The 19,549-nt window shown below is 34.3% G+C and overlaps 1 protein-coding gene across 2 annotated transcripts in view; it reads left to right on the top strand.

The window, feature by feature from the left end:
* LRFN5 (leucine rich repeat and fibronectin type III domain containing 5) overlaps positions 1–19,549 on the top strand; it is a 255,538-nt gene that overhangs the window by 106,448 nt on the left and 129,541 nt on the right. For both annotated transcript variants that reach the window (XM_060167637.1, XM_060167648.1), the window contains exon 2: positions 11,621–11,795. The gene's annotated coding sequence lies outside the window, so the exon portion shown is untranslated. The remainder of the gene's footprint in view (positions 1–11,620; positions 11,796–19,549) is intronic.

Genomic DNA, 19,549 nt, shown 5'->3' with positions numbered 1-19,549 from the left:
ATAAGTGAAAAATAACTCTCTTAATGAGACAGTTTTCTGAAAGAATATTAACAATTTTAATTGCTGAAATTGCAGTAGTTATAAATTGTCTTAAAACATGAGAATTAATCTTCCTAATCCAATCTATAGTCCTTTTTGCCCCGAATTCTGTCTCTGATATTTGAACATTACACTTGTCTTTTTAATCATCAGTGCTCTTCATTATTACATTATGTATACAGATAAATCCATAGAAAGCAATAGACTCTTTTTTTAAGTGACTGTCTGCTGATGTTGACCTTTTATTGTACAAAGGTTATGAAATGCTAATTAAACTCTATAGTTGAAAAATAAAGTCCTAATTGCTTACTACCACTTCAGCAGATATTAACCACAATAACTCCCTTCAAGCTCTTAGCTGTATGCAAACTTACTTTTAGCAAAGTTTGTTAAATTTACAAACATTGTAGTGACTTGTAAGCCTGGAGTACTTTGATGAATTCTGAGAACAGTATGGTAGATGGATAGTGCATGGATCTTGCAAGAAGATGGGTAAATAGACATAAAGTATCATAAATATTAAGTTTATATTATAGGGAGCCTAAAATATGATGGACCAATCAAACTTAGGAGTCGGGAAAGTCTTATCAGAGGAAATACAGTTTGAGTGTGGACTTGGTGTATAGGATTAGTTATAACATGGGTAGTATTTTGTGATTTTTTTAAAGCCAACATTCCAATTTTTTATGTTAATACATACTATATAATTTTCACTTTTAAGGTTAGAACATATTGTTCTAGTCACCTCTTTTTCACTTAACCATTTTTCTGTTTTTGAACATTAGGTCTTTCCTATTCCTCAATTTACCATTATAAATATATGTGTATGAATATCTTTTAAAGTATATTTTTCATTAACATAAACCCCCAAAATGATATTGTTTGGCAAATTCTTTGGATAATTTGATGTTGCCTTTCATTCTGATTGTTTGGTAATTTCCTATTTATATCTTTGTATGTTAATTGAACAAAATGTTCACCACTGATTTGTACATGAGTAGTACCCAATAGGATACCCTGCACAAACTGGGCATTTGTTATCTAGATGTTCAGTTCAAAAATGAGAAGAAATATTGTTTTTATATAGCCTAGTGCCTTCCTTTTTATCAAAAATATTTGATAATGCAAGAAGTTAATTAACTTATCCAAGAACAAAACAACAGAAAGTGTGACGAACTAAGATCTGAGCACACACAGACTGCAGGTCTTGTCATTCTATTTTCCTTTAGCTCAAGATTAAAGTTATCTAAACCTTTTTCTTAAAACGTCATGCTTTCAGTTTAATATGAATTTAGGGAGCCATTTTTTCTATAAGTTTGTATCCAATATGTGAAGTGCTCACCCACTTTTAAAATTAGCCTCAAACTTACCAGATTTGATACTTTTCAAAGGTAAGCCCCCTCTATGACTACCAGCTGTATTCCAGGCTTTTGTGGAAACACTTCACTTACATGATCTCATTTAATTCTCATGTAAAATAGATGAGATCATTGGTGCTTAGGTAAAATGACTTTTCCCATAATCATAAAGCTTGTAAGTGATAATTTTCAAATGCTGGTTTTTTCGTAGCACAATACTTATACAGGCTTGGCATCCTACAGATCTGTACTAAGTTCCATTTTGCCTCTGCCACCATCCTATTCTAAAAATCTCATGTATGTCATGGACTAAGGAAAACATCTCCTAATTGGTTTATCTTCTTCCACATTAGCCATCATTAGCCAGAATAATTTTTTAAATTGTTATAAGTTATTATAAATTATTATAAGTTATGTCAATTTGATCATGTAACACATTCTTAATTTGTTTCCCTCTTAGTCTCAGTTATTTGAGCTAAATTTAGAAGATAAGAAGTTAGCTAGGCAAAGAAGAGGGATAAGGATATTCCATGTTGAAGAAGCATCCTATGCAGAGGCCTCACATATCCAAAAGGCGAGTTGGTTTGAGGATTTGTAAATATAATTAGAGATTTTAAAGTTGTCTTCAAAGGGATATGGTTAATATGCATACAGCTTAGGGCATGAAGAATGGTGGGAGACAGATGCTTATGGGACTGTATGCCATATTAGAATTTTACATGTGACACACAATTTGATTTGCATTTTATAGAGATAATCTTTATGGTGGTGGTGAAATGAAAATATGGAGGATATGTTGTCTTGTGATAAGACAGGAGCATGGATTCCATTTATGAGGCTGTTGTATTAATGCAGGTGAGAGATAGTGAAATATTGAATTACAATAAAGGTAGTGAGGAATGAGTGCCAACAGAACTACGATATTAAGATTATGAGTCAAGAAAACCTTATTGAAGATTGTAAGTCAAGAGAACCTTATTGATAAGATGAGAAAATTTTCATCCTAATTTTGAGTGTTCACTACCACTAAATTATTACATTAATTAAGAAGTGGCAGGTTGGGAAACCAACATATATTTTAATAAAACAGTCTCAAAAATGGTAACTTCAAGCCAACATCAGTATGAATACATGCACATTTTGAAACTATGTCTCTAACTTTCATTTCCATATTAAAATATATTTTCTGTTCAGCTTATCCAGTTTTGATATGTTGAGATAAATTTAAACATATATTGAGCTTAGCTATAAAATAAATTAGAAAAAGTGTGCATAAGTGATTTACCAATTTGACTCCTATGAATTAAATTTCCAGTTTATTTCTTATTGAGCTTAGCTATAAAATAAATTAGAAAAAGTGTGCATAAGTGATTTACCAATTTGACTCCTATGAATTAAATTTCCAGTTTATTTCTTATTACTCACATCCTTTCTAGGGCTATCAATTCCCTTCTTCTTTTTTTTTTTCTTTTGCGGTATGTGGGCCTCTCACTATTGTGGCCTCTCCCATTGCGGAGCACAGGCTCTGGATACGCAGGCTCAGCGGCCATGGCTCACGGGCCCAGCCGCTCCGCGGCATGTGGGATCTTCCCGGACCGGGGCACGAACCCGTGTCCCCTGCATTGGCAGGCGGACTCTCAACCACTGCGCCACCAGGAAGCCCCTTCCCTTCTTCTTTGACACGACTTGGTTGAAGTTTCTTGTGCCTGTGTAACTTTTTATATAAATCAGAAAAACAGAGTTGAATGGAAAGACACTTATAAGGAGTCAGAGATTCTCTACTACAGATAGTGGCATGGCCTAGTGCAAATGACTGTTTACATCTGGGCCTCGGAAATGACATCAGATAACAGTGCTACCTGCCTCTTTAAGACTGTTTTGAAGGCCAACCTAAATAATGTGTAGAAAAGCTTTGAAAATAATAAAGTACACAAATAAAATATTAAACTTGGCTTTTATTTTGCTCTGAGCTCAGTTACACCTAGGCAGGACCATCAGGCTAACGCATGCAGTCACTAAAGAAGAAAATCAAATTGTGCTCTTGCTCAGAGACTTAGAGTTCAGAGTTCATAGAAAATAGTGAATTAATAGTAAAATTCAAATGCACATATTTTTAGAGTTATAAAGTAAGTTACAGTTCCCTTGGTCAAATGTGAAAATCACAGACTAGAACATATTGAAAAAATAATTAAAACTGTACCTCCCCCATACACATCTGTGTTCGAGCAGAAACATATTGCTTCTTGATAGTCCTAAGGAATGAGGTAAAATTTCTCATTTATATTCAGTCTTAAGTATATATCCCCTTATAAATTTAGTGATGATACCTACATGTATTTATCTCATCACTTTGAAAGAGACCTCTCTCCAAGCAGAGCTGCACTCTGAGGGTGCAGGAAAATCAGTTTGCCTTTGAAGAAGGGCCAGCGTAAACCTGGCTGCCTTATTAGAGGCAGTCCTGTAAGGACAGTAATACTTGGAAGTATCCTCATGACCATCCCCTCCAACCTTAAAACCCACACAAGAATGTCATCTTGGGGAATTCCCTGGCTGTCCAGTGGTTATGACTTGGTGCTTTCCCTGCTGGGGCCTGGGGTTTGATCCCTGGTCGGGAACTAAGATCCTGCAATCCTACAAGCCGTGTCGGGGGGCAGGGGGAGGTGTGGGGGGAGAATGTCATCTTTGATATCCATATAGGATGAACTTCTCAGCAAACAATGAACTCACTGCCTCCAGGGCAGCCCATCCTCATGTTAATTGCATGTTCTTAATGTAGCTCTTATCCTTCACTTCAAATCATGTTCTCTGGCATTAACACCCCCTTCTCCCACCCCTTACAAAGGATATTTGAAGATATCTTCCCTCTACCTTACCTCTTTCCCAAGATAAAATTCCAGTTTTATTTTTCAACCATTTTTTATTTGCAGAGGTTTGGATTGGCGGTAGTTTCCTTGGGTATTTGTCTCCAGACTTTTCAGCAGAATTCAGAATGAGATGCACTGTATTACAGATGTGGTTTGATAAGGACCAAATAATTCACTGCAACTATTAAACTTGTTCTGGATGTTCCTTTTCTATTAATGAATGCTGAGATTGCAGCCCTGAAACTGTTGACCCTTAGGATCATGGAGACAATTAACACCTTTAAGTGCATTTCATATAAACTGTCTTTAAAGATCTATCCCTCACCCTGCACTTTAATAGTTTAGTTCCTGAATCTAAGCATCTTTACCTTTGGCTCTATTATATTTCATTTTGATGGTCTTGGCTCATCCATTAAACCTATGGAGTCATTTTTAAATCCCAGTTTTGTGTCAGTCATGGATTCACAGATTTAATAAGCACCATTGCTTATGTACTTTTGCAAGTCAGTGTCAAAATGCTGAACAAGAAAAGACCAAGGACAGCAGGGTTACTCTCTAATGAAATTATGTATCTGAAAGTGCTTTGCAAACACTATTTTATATTCATCTTTGGTTCTGTGTCCTTCTTTCTGTCTTTTATACATGCTACTTTATAATCTGACCTTATGTGGAATTCCTCCTGTACAGTCTTCATGGTTTCTTTAACTTTCTTTCCAATTACCTCTTTATCATCACATCGTTTCTAATTGCATCATTTGGATTTTACTTTTAGGATTTTCTTCGCTTTTTGAGTCATCTTTTCTCTTAGAAATTTTCACAAGAGGTAACTTCTCTGAGTTTTTTAGTATATGATTTTCCTTTATTTGCAGTTGAAAAATTTTTAATTTGTATTTCTTGAGTATCTGTTTTATGTATCTGAGTGTGCTTGACGCTGCTGGGCATGCAGTTACCCATATGATGTTTCTGGACCTCAAAAAGCTTGTAAGACAATAGGAGAGCTAAGGCACATGATGTACCATTAGGGGTACGTCATAAGTGTGATACCTCTCACTCCATTCTCTTAGTTCTTCCCTGTATTTGTAAATGTGGCTTTAAGTCCTTCCCACCCACCCGCTCAAAGGAAGTACTCCTCATGCTTCTAGATATTTTCTGTACCCATATTGCCTATTAGCATGTTTGCAGTGGTTCCAACTTCCAATCTCCAGGTGGTCCTTGGTTCTTCTGAGATTGCTCCAAAATCTTCTTTTAAGCCACTGTGAATCTAATTTAAAATTGCTCAACAGTTGCCCAGGATTTACAGCCTCCTATTCAACTCATTGACTTTCGTCTAGTATATATGCTATAATGTTCTTATTGTGACCATTATAAAGCATGCTCAATCTGTCTACATACGTTTTTATTTATACAGTGTTCTCATATATACTCATGAGGGTGTGCATATTAGAAATATCTACTTTATCCATATATGCATAAAGTAGATATTTCTAATATACTGTGCATATATACTATGTAGGTATTTCTAATACACTGTATATCTAGTATGCCTGTGTGTGAGTTGAATTTACTTAGACCATAAATTCACTTCTTTGGATTTATAAATTTCAAGTAGATTTATTTTTTAATATAGTTTATTTAGCATTTTGAATAGAGCTTAAGGTAATGAATTAAAAACAAAGAAACAACCACTACCACAACAAAAACACAGAATGATTCCTATCCATACACGCAGAATTTCCTCCCACTGTTTTAAACCACCTCATATTTCCCAAGCACCAGAAATCCATATTTTCTTTTATTTTTTGGCTAATACAGGTAAGAGCAGCTAGAGAGACTCTGTTCAACCTCAGCCCAGCAAGGCACACAGCAGTTGGATAAATTACCATATACACATTAGTGGTGCAAGACCTAATTCTTGTCCCTTACAGTAATGCCACTGATGTGCTCTGGTACCCAACACAAGCAACAATGCTGTACTTTCATTGACTAACGGATTTAAGGGTTTTTTTTGTAGTTTTCCTGGAGACACTGTATTCAAGATGTAGTTTAATAAGGACTGAATAATTTACTGAAATTGTTAAATTGGTGTTCTGGATATTCCTTGTCTATTAATGAATGCTGAGATTACAGCCTGATACTGTTGCCTCATAAGGGTTATTCCAAGACACATGATGTACCATTATGTAGATTCACATGCAGTTGTGAGAAATAATACAGAGAGATCCCTACATACCCTATACCTAGTTTCTCCCAGTGATACATCTTGCATAACTGTAATATAAAATCTAATAGCTCAACCAAGAAATTGACATTGCTCTAATCCACTGACCTTTTTCAGATTTTACCAGGTATACATATACTTGTGTGTGTTTATATTTAGTTTTCTAAATTTTTCACATATGTAGGCATGTATGAATACAGTCAAAACACAAAACGGTTCTATCACCATAATACCTCCTGCTACGCATTTGTACCCACAGCTGCCTCCCTCCCCCATCCCTAACTCCTATCGATTATATTTAATTTTAAAAGACGTGTACTCATGTATTACTTGTATAATGAGTATTAATAAGCATATGGGACATGTACTTTCTCATCTGCGTATTAAAAATAATCTGGTTTCTACAGATTTCTACATGAGTCAGAATTTGAAGAGAGTACATGTATAATATATACATGTTTTGAAATTCTGTTAAAATGTGCTTTAAAAAATTTTATGTTCAGAGGATGTGTACAGTATTATCCTTTCATTATGAACTCATTTCTGATTGCACCTGCAAGAGGTGAGGTTGTAGAGGAAAGAAAAGAATGAAAGGAGAGAAAGAGAAGTGTGTGTGGAGGGGAAGAAGAGGTGAAAGGACGGAGGGAGGAAAAGTAGGGGGAGGATGAGAACCTGCATATATAGAATGTCTAAGTAAACTGGTGCATCACTGAACAAAATGGTCAGAGATCAGATGGAGACAAAGCACCAATGCCAGTATGGACTAATGTTAAAAACTTGATATCTCAACCTGATATGAAGCTCTGTTGGTACTCTGAAGAAAGAAGTGGAAAGAGGACAGAATCAGGTAGAAATAGGTTGAAATGTAGAGGGTTTTGTTTTATATAAAATATAAAGCCTCTTTTTTTTTTTGGCAAGTTATAGTATTTGGGCACTTGCACTCCTCACATCCACAAGTATGTGCATATGTGTAATACACAAATAACATTCAAAATGATGCTATGATGTAGGGATTATTATAACCACTTTAAGAGACAAAAGTTTTAAGTAAATCAAGAGTCACAGAAGACAGGCAGGCAGGGAAGTAATGGAAGGAGGGAGGGAAGGAGAAAGGGAGGGAAGGAATGGGGGGACAGGAAAGAAGAAAGGAGTGAAGGAGGAAAGAATGAAACACTGTATGTAGATACATATAGTTCAACATTGTATTAATAAGAACTTACTCATATTCTCTTAATTGAAAAAGATCATTACCAAGATGACACACTGACATAAAGATTATGTGACCATAGTATCTGTCTGCTGACTTTTCCCTAATCACTAAGAGCAACAAGAATGTTGCATTTTATTTTTCCCTGTGTCCAAGGGAACAGAGCAGGACTGACATTTATATTGTCAGAACAGACCGTGATCTAGGACAGGAAGAAGTAAAAGGACAATTCTCTCACTTCACCAAGGGATAAGATGTGCCACTCAAAGTTGTCTTTAGGAAAAAAAAAAATGTTTCCTGAACTTTGAAATTCAAAGAAATTTCAAGGAAACTCTTAGCAGAGAAAGTTTATCTTGTGAAGGATTTATACATTGAAGTATTTTTTGTTACTATTTTGGATTATTTTGGTTCTGTCATGTAAGAAAATATTAGTTATGCAAGGAAAAATACTTCATTAGCTCTACAATCTTCATTGGGCCTTATTTTACATTTATTTTATTTATTTTTGTATAAGACTTTTGCAAACAAAATCTAGTAAATAAACTTTAAGATTAAAGTCAAATTGGGATAATGCATTTGGTTTCTTCACTAAATCAGTTATTAGTTTAGTATCTGCTGTTTATCATGAAAAATCCATTATATTAAATTATCATTATTAAATTTAGGGAAGGACTCAGTTCCTTAAAAAAAAAAGCAAAGCCAACAACCACCTCTACCCACCCTCTGCCCCTTCCAAAAATGCCCTTCACCTTGGGTTGTATCTTATGGAAATACAGCATCACTTGAAGTTATTTTCTTGAGTTGTTAACAGGAAATTGCAAATGCAGTAATAAAATTTTTAGGTCACCAGGATTTATGTTTTATTTAACTGCTGAACTCTTGCAATTAGAGGAAAGGAATGATTAGTTGTTCTTATTTACCATGTGACATTTACATTAAGGAATAAATGCTCTAGTGGTGCATTAATTTATTTATCATATGATCCTGGATGTGTATAATAATTTGTAAACATTTTCCTATAGCTAAGTACATGATATGACACTTTTATCCAATAACACAAATGCATTTCCATATTCAATCAGTGTCTCTAAGTTAATTTTTAAATTAGGTTTAGCAGTGCTGGTGATGAGGCAAGCTTGCTTTAGTGATAGTATTTATCTGAATCCTTCTGAATATTTATGCATTTAAAAAACTCATTTATGTGAAGTGATTTCCATGTTTTTTTGTTTTTTTTGCGGTACGCGGGCCTCTCACTGTTGTGGCCTTTCCCGTTGCGGAGCACAGGCTCCGGACGCGCAGGCTCAGCGGCCATGGCTCACGGGCCCAGCCGCTCTGCGGCATGTAGGATCTTCCCGGACCGGGACACGAACCCGGGGACTCTCAACCACTGCGCCACCAGGGAATCCCTAGAATTGCTTCTGAGATGTTTTATTTCAACATACTGTCATGAAGAAAAGGAAATCTTTATGAGATCACACGGGAAAATTGCTTTATTAGAATCCCAATCTAAAATCTCTTGTTTTCGACATTGTTCTTGCCAAACAAAATACATGGACCAAAAAAAAAAAAAAAAGAAAGAAAAAAAAAAGAAATAGCACCTTTTTTGGGGGTTGTTTACTATAGAATCTATAATGGTTTTCTGAAATTCTCACTTACATTATGAGATATAAGAGCATTGATTTGGAGTGAGATGGCCCTGGTGAAACCTCCAGCTTTGCCAGGTACTAGCTCTATCCCTGCTTTATTTTGTATATTATTGTATATGAATATATATTTATCTCATTTGATTCCTGAGAGAATTGATTTGGATAACACATTTATTTTAGTAGCTAACACATCATAATTTCTTAATAAAAGATAGTATAACCAAAGAAAAATGTTACCATTAATAAATTATGTAACCATACATATAAAGAACTTTCTCTGGGGAATTTCAATTAGATGGGATTGTATTAGTTTCTATGCTTTTCATGTTAAAATGAAGACAGAAATACCCTTGATCATCGATCCTTTTTTTCCCTTTTGGTTAGCATAATAATTGGAAGTACTTATAATTTGCTATCCTAATGCACTAATATAAAGTAATTATAAATTCACATTTATTCTTGCTGTAGTAGTAAATACTACCTCGTTACTACAGAGAAGGGAAAATAATCAGAGTTTCAAAAACAATGAGGTTTCTTTGGCTTAAACATTTTAGTTCTAAGAACTTATTATACTTATACCAGGAACTTAATATATTATTCAATCACACATGTGCATGGATACATGGATGTTGGTTATACCATTTTTATAATAGCAAAATCCTGGAAATGATAATTTTCAATTGGGACATATTATGAGCAGATTATGTTGTATTCATATGATAGATATTGACTGATGGAATGGATGGTGGTGATGATAGAAGGTAGAAATTGAATAATCGCCATGATATATTAAATGAAAGGAATAGGACAAAACAGCATAGAAAATTCTTATGTATGTATAAAAATCTACACATGCACACTCACTTATATATGCATGAGATATTTCTGAGAGGATGTTCTGAAATGTGAAATTGGTTCTTTCTGAGGGGGATATATCTTGCTTTAAAGGGTGATTTACTTTTACTTTTGGATTTCTTATATTATTACCATGTATATATAAATGTAAAATTTAGTTTAAAATATTCATGGAAGGAAATAAATGAAAAGGCAGACAATAGGTATCTCAGATGTTTGGCATATGATTGATTTATATCTGTGGGGGGGTTGTGTCTGATTTATTCTATAATTTTATAATAACATCTTTCATGATAAATATAAATTTTAAAGATAGGATTGGTTCACAGATTCATAAAAATAACTTGAAATAAATAAAGTGTAATGTACTTTTATTCAAATTTACCATTTATCTGTATATTGATTTTTAGCATTTCGGAATAAATTCCGTATTAATTTAGCAATAGTTTAACTTTCTTTTTGAATAAAGTCCTAATTATTGGGTATGTCAGGACAATGTAATCACCCTCTTAAATTCTGGCTTTATAAGACCATTCATACATCTTCACAAATGGAGATAGCAGTAACAATAAACGAAACCCGAGTCATCCTTGTGTCATCTTCTGTCTGTTTTTTATTCTTACCCTTTGGAATTGTATCACTCCTCATGTTTGCCTCTGCAGATAAAATAAGCCATAGCCAAAATAAAATCAAAATGCTTTTATTCATTTCAAGAACATTTTTTAAAACAGCCTGTTTCTACATTAAAAATGACAGTGATTGAGTATCAGTTGGTACTATTATATACATCTTAGGGGAAAGAAAGTTAAATATTGTGTCTGATAGAGCTAGGTAGATTATTATTTAAATTGACATGGAACCCTCAGAAAGGTAGAAATCAGCAATCTGCTGACTTGAAGTTAAAATATAAATGGCATGTCTGTATTTTTTCCCTCGACATATGGGTTGACATAAATGGATTTTCCCTATTTAAGAAAAAACAGGGAACATGACAAAACTATTAGCTCCATGAGGGCAAAACTAATGCGATTCATTCACTGCTGTATCCCCAGCGTCAGGTATCTGGTACTTAGTAGATGATGATTAGTATTTGTTGACTTACACAATTTGTTTAACATTAGCCTATAAGTTTAATTAATTGAAATACAAAGAAAATTGAACTGTGATGTATCTTTTGATTGTTTAAACTGTTTTCAATTATGAGATAAGAAAATTTCCAAAAATGAAGAGCAGACTGCTGTCATATCTATTGGAATCAGAGCATATTGCACATTCCACTGGAAAGCCTTATTATGCAAATCTATTTAAATTCTGTTTAGTGATATTCCTGATAGAGTTTGAAATCGATCACACAGTTAACAGCAACTATATTTTTCAAAGATACTTCATAAGCATATTTTGATATACTTTTTTTGTGCTTGTCTCCTTTGAAGAGTCCCTGTAACCATTCTGCCAGGTGTTGGGAAGAGATGTAGTAGCTGAGCACCTTACTTCTGTCACCATCCTCAGAATCAACTTTGGAGATGCTTTCACCTTGTCTGTCTTCTGCAGCAGCCAGGCCGAGTGCTGACTCCTTCTCAACAGTGAGGAACTCTTCAGACTCCAGAAGTAAGTTGCTTGCATTCAGTTTGATCATTGGCCAGTGGGTTCAAAAACGCTTAGGGGAGGCTAAATAGAAATCTTGCAAATTAATATACAAATTAAAAACCAGCATTATTCATCACTGATTATTTCGTTTATTTTTTGAGTCCTGTCTTTCTGGAAATACAAAGTCTACCACATTGTATGTTGCTAACCTATATATTTATGGAATCTGCAGATTTTTTTTTGAGATTATTTCACCTGTGTTATCATGACTCATATTTGCAGCCTTGAGGCATACACAAGGGAGAGATTAAAATAATAATGTTTGCACATGAATAAACAGATTCAGAATGACCAAGTATTTTCTCAAAGTTGCTTGGCTAATGAGTTATGAAGATGGAATAAAATCCCTGGTTTTTTGATTCTTAAAAATCGAGTACTCTTTCCAGGCCTGTGATTTCTAGTGCTACATGGAGGGTGAGCGACTGGTGCTAGAAATAGCACTTTTCCTGATTGGTTGATTTACTGAATGATATGTTCTCTGTGTCATTGAAGGAGAGTTATGGCAGCCTATAAATATGCATATGGAAAAACTAAGGAAAAGGGAAATCACATGTATGATAATAAAATGAAAAAGAGGGACAGATTACAAATTATATAACATAATGTATTGTGTACTACCCAAAACCAAATTCCCAGCTACATGTTTATCTTTTGGCTTTCTAATTACTGGATAAATCAGGTAAACACATCAATTACGTGACTATATTCTCAGGATTTAAAAAATAAAGACAATTTATTTGGAAAAGTTTAGACTTTCCTGGTCCATGTATAAGATTCTATCATTTTGCCATTTTTCTAGTTTATTTGGTTTAAATTTGACATGTTTATTTTTTTCCTTCTTCTCCCAAACACTTGATATAAGCATCCCTTGCTGCTGTTAAGGGTATATTTGTATCACAAAGTGACCACACAGAAAATGATTTTGCGTGCATTTGCATAGGGAGCAGAAGTTTGATATAGCCTAGATTGTCTCTCAGTAATTAGGTGCTTGGCAATTGAAATTTCCTTGAAGGGAATGGGTAGGAGATATTTAATAAACTTAGTTTTATTTTGCAATATATTACAGCTTAAAATGCCAGCAACAAACAGGTCTGTGTCCTTAAGGGAATATAGAGACTGTTGTTAAGAATTTATGAATCAGGGTGCTATGTTGTATAAGATTTAAAACAGGCAGCCAGTATATCGTTGCTAGTGTACTCAAAGTAATATAGAAGGACTACTTTTAAGACATAAACAAAAGGATATATTAGGTTATATTGAGGTTAATTCATTATAACTATAACTGTAGCATAAAATGATGAGTCTGAGTATACAGAAGATAGATTACAAATCATTATTTTAGTGTAGGTTTTTTCTATGTATATTTTATTACTTTGTGCTCCTTTTGTACATGATTTATTCATTTCTCTTAAGAATTGCTTTCATGGCTTGTGTCCTTGAGCTTTTTATTAAATAAAACAACTTGAGGAAGACATTCTAAACTTTCCACCTTTTACTTTTCTTAAGGAAATTGAGGATCATCTCTGAGCCTGAGGTGATTTCACACATTATGAAGATGTGGAATGTATTGGGTTTATTTCTTAAAGGCAACATCACAAGAAATCCCAGAGAGTTTATCTGCCCAAACAATTAATTAGATAATTAACGATTTTTTGTTTTCCACAGATAAGGGAAACATTATTTATTTTTCTTTATCTAAATAAGCATCTGACTTTATGAAAGCTGTTAGCCAAGGGGATATATTTACTGACATAGATTCCCTAGTGTAAATCACAAGACTGTGAATTCAACTACATTTTCATTTGCTAATAGCCATAATCAAGGCCAGAGGATTTACTTAATTAACCTGGCAATAGAAGGCTAAACAGAAATAATTTATATATTGAAAAGGACACTTCTGAGTTAATGCTTAATTCAATTTTTTTAATTACCAGTCCATTAGTCTGTAAAAGTAGAGTCTCCTTTTCCCTATTAATTTCTTTCTTTGGAGTAACATTAGGCTGAAAGTCTTGCATGGAATTAATCACGTTTAAAAAAGAGAAAGTAAATACATTCCTAATTAGGTTCCTCAAATTTCAAATAGCTCATTGAAAATTCATAGCACATCCATTAAAATCCCTTTAAAAAACTAAATGGGATACTGGGAACTTTCTTAGTGGAAGCAAAAAATATGAATGGAGAAGTAGTAAAATATGGAGAAGTAGTAAAATAATGTGGGAATGGAATGCCTGTTTGTTATTAGTACAGGACAGTTGAGATGGTGGTGGTTGCTATGATGGTTATTTTTCTCATTGTGGCATCTTCAATTAGTCTTGGCCAGTAAGTAGTACTTCTGTCTGTTTCTGCTGTTCTTGTTTAGCTAAAGCACAGATAAATTTAAAGGAAAAACAGTAATATCTGAATAGGAAATGTGCATGCCTGTGTAAATATATAGGTATGTATATATTTATCTAAAGATTGTTTACTATACACATAACAGCAATGATAATAACTCTACAAGGCTAGTATGCCTTGTAAATATTAAGGTATCCTTAATGACATTAAATATATAATATTTAAAACACTTATTTTTCTGAAAAAAATTCCCCTACACTTAAGACTTGTAAATTATCAACTCTGATAACATTTATTGACAGTGGCTTAGCCCCTCATCATAATAATGACCAACTTATAATCATTTGACACTTTCTAGTACTTTTTAATAAACATTAATTTATTTGATTATTATATTATTTCTATGAGGTAGCTTTAAAAATGTGAATATGCTCTCAACCAGTTTTCTTTTATGCTTAATATCTTTAGGTATGTATGTATATACTTGAAATCATTCCAGATTCTTGAGCCACAAAAACATAGATAGAGAATTAGTGTTATTGATAGGACAAAGTAATATGCTAAAGTGGTTACATGAATTAGATTCAATAATTCTGACAGGTAGAGCAGAGAGTAAACACGTTATATCATGCAGTGCTCATTTTAAAAGAAGGGAGAATAAAAAATTTCTCAAAGAAAGCAAACCTGCTAATGACTCTCACTTACGTACTTAGTGCCAGTTAATTCCAAATTGATATACCTAATCACCTAAGTGCCTTAATCTAACATGTTGCAAGCTAAGCTCTTGGCCATCTCTACAAATACACTCTTTTGATGGATTTGAGCTCAGTAAATGACATCATCATGTACCAGAAAAAATAAGAAACCTCTTTTCACCCCTCTCCTTTATTCCACAATTTGGTCACCTAATCTGGTCGTATTTCCCTACCAAAATTTATTCTTGAATTCATCCACTTGTCTTCATTTGGGACCATCAGTACCCTGGTCCCAACTACCATAATTTCTCCCCCGGACTACTCCAGAGGCCTCCTGAATTACCTGCTCACGCCCACTGATGCATCTATTCTGTCTGCTCTCCATAGAGAGCTTTAAAAAATACAAAATTGAGATGACACACCTCTCTGAAGACCATTCCCCTTAGAACATTCACCAAGTTTCCTTTCCTGGCTTACCACACTCCCATGGGTTAGCACTTTTTTAAATGCCTCCAACTCATCTTTCCCTGCATTCTAGATGCAGAGGCCTTTCAGTTCCTCTTTCCTGTCATGTGACCTCCAATGAGGTCTTTGTACATGTGCTTCTCTCTAAGCAGATCACCACTCCCATCTCCTTTTTGTCTAGTATATCAACACAGTAGTTGCTTCTTGAAGGAAGCTTTTCTTGCTCCGCCTGATGAGATCATCCTTTTATTATTGGGTTGGCCAAAAAGTTCGTTTAGGTTTTTCTGTAACACCTTATGGAAAAACCCAAATGAACTTTTTGGCCAACCCAACTATATGGTCTCATAGCACCATATAACTGTAATTCATTAACATGTTATATCTCTTTGTACAGTTGTCTGACTAATACTGATATCCCTTCCAGATGGAAAGCACTATAAGGTCACAGTCCATGTCCGTTTTGCTCAACATTGTGACCCCTTTTTTTCCTTTAGGCACTGTGAACACAGGCATAGAGTTCCCCCCCAATCCCCCGCCGCCCCGTGTGTGTGTGTGTGTGTGTGTGTGTGTGTGTGTGTGTGTGTGTGTGTTTTAAGAGAGAAAAATCCCTGAGATCCGAAAAAAAAATCACTGGAGTATCAGAGAGAAAATTATAACAGACAGGAACTGTTACTGGAAAATTAGTACTTAAATTTTGCCTTTCTGCCAACTTGGGTTTTTTGTTATTGTTATTTTGTTGTTTGCCTTTCTTTAGTGACTTATTGAGACAGTTTTCCTTACAACTGTCATGACATTTATTATAAAGTTCCTGAAACTCTGATTTACCTGACAAGAGCCAGACTTCTTTATTTCTAGAACTAATAGCATTGCAAGTAGTGGCATAAACTTATTTTACTTCTATACTAATAATGGCAAGTGTTAAATATGAATGTTCAAATGTTTAAATATGAGTGTTAAATCCAAGGCATTGGTTGGTAAGATACAGGAAACTTCTCTCTATCATGTAAAACATGAGCATTCTTTTGCTTTTATTTTAGAAAAGAAAGATTCCAAGGACATCAACTGGAACAAAATTTTTAAGTATCAACTATTAGATCTCTTCATTTGTTTTTGCATTTTTTTTTTTGTCAGAGATTGACCCCAACTTACTGCATGCTCAACATTCACAGCAGGTGTCTGAATTTTCAGTGCCCTTATCCTGTCACCCTCTCCCCGTTTTAGCCTCAGCATCATTCTTCAGTGTCTTGTTTTTTAATAAGTGATGGATCAAGACCCTGTCCTTGCTGTTATGAAGCAGGTACAAATGAATCCGACTGAAATTTTTGTCTAAAAATAATTATAAATCAGTAGGAGAGGTAAGAGTATTACAATGCAGAAAGAACTAGCAAAAGATAAATAGTGATGAAAAGCTACATATAGTCATGTTCAGTGTAAAAAGAGCTTACCTGCATCTGAGATTATGCCAATGTAATTCTTACCAGAAGTAGATTTTGTCTGGGCTTCAGAGATAGGTTTCAACCTTGGACTATTGTTAATGTGCTGATGTGTTGTCTCATTTAGGTAAAAATTCCAGAAGCTAGAGAGATAATGCAAGTTCTCCCCAAAGCCCTTAAGTACTGACACCAAAATTTAAAATGTCTTAGCTGGCAATATTTGACTTAGAAAAGCCTCTGCACTTTCTGCCTACTGTTAGTGTTGGCCCTGTGAGTTGCTAACACTACAGCTCTTACTGTGAGGAGTCCTGGGAAGTGGTCTGAATAAATGCTTTGCTTTAGGAGATAATGATTACTTTACATTTAGGACCAGAAGAAACTGATGTCATGTGGAGAGTACTCCTGGCAACTGACTAGATGCACGGCAACAGTCTTAATTGCAGAGCATTGGCTATGAAACCCATTGGAAAAAATCCAATTTGTATGGACCCAACCTTACCCAGTTTATTGTGATGAGCACCCTGTTCCACTGACTATGCAGTTCACCTCCCTTATATCACTGTGCTCTGCACTAGGGTATTTTAACATATGTCAGATTTGGAATTCTCTGGGTAAACCGAGGCATCTCTCCATCAATATTCAACAGTGTGTGGGAGACTTTACAGAAAAGGAAAAAATTGGCAGTACAAAGACTTCTTTTAGCAAAAAATTCATGATTTACCATGGGAAGAAACTCACAGACTGTGAGAATATGTGTATGCTATATTGGTCATAAACAGTAACTTAATATTGCTAATGACATAATATGAAGGGAGGAAATAGTGAAATGTATGCTTAGAACTACATGGAAAGATGTGTAAAACTCAGGGACTTCAGAGACATATCATTACCAGCTGAAAACATTAATAATATAAGGAAACCTAGAGACTTGATTTTGAAAACTGCTAACTTAGATAATACACTTAACTTAGATAATATGGTTTTGACACAAAAGTATTTGGTACCTAGGATGTTTAAGAGCATCAGTGGTGCTAAAGATATTTTATCACCTAGAGGGGATAAATAAAGCACACCATTGGGGATGCAGACAAGCAGGAGGTGATGTTTATGATAACCTCTTCCATCACCCCTGGTTACATATATAAAGCTGGATGGATGATGACTGTGACCTTGCAGGATGGTAGCTTGATCTCATTTGTTTAATTAATTAATGGACTATTAGGAATGTTAAAGGTATAACTTACTTGACATAAAACACATTTTCTGTGTATTTATATGATAAAAGATCAGGCGCATAAGATTTGGCAACTGAGGCGAAAGCTCTGTTGCTGAGGTAAAAGCAACTTTTGTTTTAAGCTGTCTATTCTTCTCAATGTCGGGCAATTCTAAATCCATAATAAGAATCTGGCTTTCTTTTTGATCACTTGCATGCAAATATGGATTACTATGCTAAATTCTGAAGCCTTAACATACTGTTTAATATCTGGAAAACAAATTACCTTTTAATACCTGCTTACTTTTTTATGTCTTGAAGATAGAGTTCTGTTACAGGAAAATGAGTGCCTTTTAGATTATTTCAATACCTACCACAATAATGATTCTAACACAGAAATAATCCACAATTGAAAACATGCATTCATTATTTTTAAAGAGACAGAAAGATACACTTTTCTGTAATAAGAATTCTCTACTCAAAGGAGAGGACTGAAAAGGAAATTCTGACAAAACATTTTATATGTAATTTAATAAAATGTTTTCATTTTATCAGGGTTATATTTTGAAGCCCTTTTCAATATTTCTTATATGTGTCTTGAAATGAAATGGTAGAATCTCAAAATTTTAGATCAGGTTTAATTAAAGGATGACTCTATATATAACAATTACAGTGATAATGAGCGGACCTATGTCATTCATGGATTTTATTGATGCAGTTATATGTAAATATCCTCAGTCTGGAAACTGGTATCCAGGAAATGAGTGACATAATAGTGAGCCTGGCAGACATCCAACATCTGAATCACTTCTTGGATTTGTCCTCTATTCATCCTAACATACAAGGAACTTTTATTAAAGGTACAGAGAGATTCTTTAAACCTCTTCAGCAATGCTCTGCTACATTTTATTGGTAGTTTCACGGTGGTATTCCTGATTTCTAGTACTTGGGGAGAAAATCCATATATATGACTCCTCATGCAGTTGTGCAAGGATATTTATGAAAAGAGATCTATACTGTTCCATTATGAAAAGTAATGATAAATAAGGAAGATATTTAAGAAAATGTCAAGTAAGAATCTAGCAGTCATTAAGTCTAACTTATCCTTACCCAGTCTTGTTAGTATCCTTATCATTATTTTTGCCACATGATACCCATGTGACAGGTAATATTTTGTTCTCATATATTTCAAACCTCAGAAATTATCAAGTCTGTGCTCTAGACTCAGGCAGGTGTTTTTCTCAAATAGTTATTTTTTATGCTTTTGTTTCACAGGCTATTTCTTGAGTCACCTTCAAAATGTCTAGATATTAAGAAAACAGTAACTGTAGTCTACCTACTCCAAATAAACCAAAAGACCACTTATTTATACATTTTGCAATGCACTTTTATGCAAGATACTCGTATGAGAAGTAGCAAATATAAGGGATTTACTTTAAAAATACACAGATCAAATACATTAAAAATAATAAGAATGGCAATTCCAAGGCACCAGAAATCTTTATGAGGAATGGTTAGTTATAGAAATTTATATCTTATTTCTCTTTTTTGTATTTGATGTGTTTTGATATGCTA

Source organism: Lagenorhynchus albirostris, chromosome 1, assembly GCF_949774975.1.
Source record: "Lagenorhynchus albirostris chromosome 1, mLagAlb1.1, whole genome shotgun sequence".
NCBI classification, from domain to species: Eukaryota; Metazoa; Chordata; class Mammalia; order Artiodactyla; family Delphinidae; genus Lagenorhynchus; species Lagenorhynchus albirostris.
This window is presented reverse-complemented; position numbering and strand designations above follow the sequence as displayed.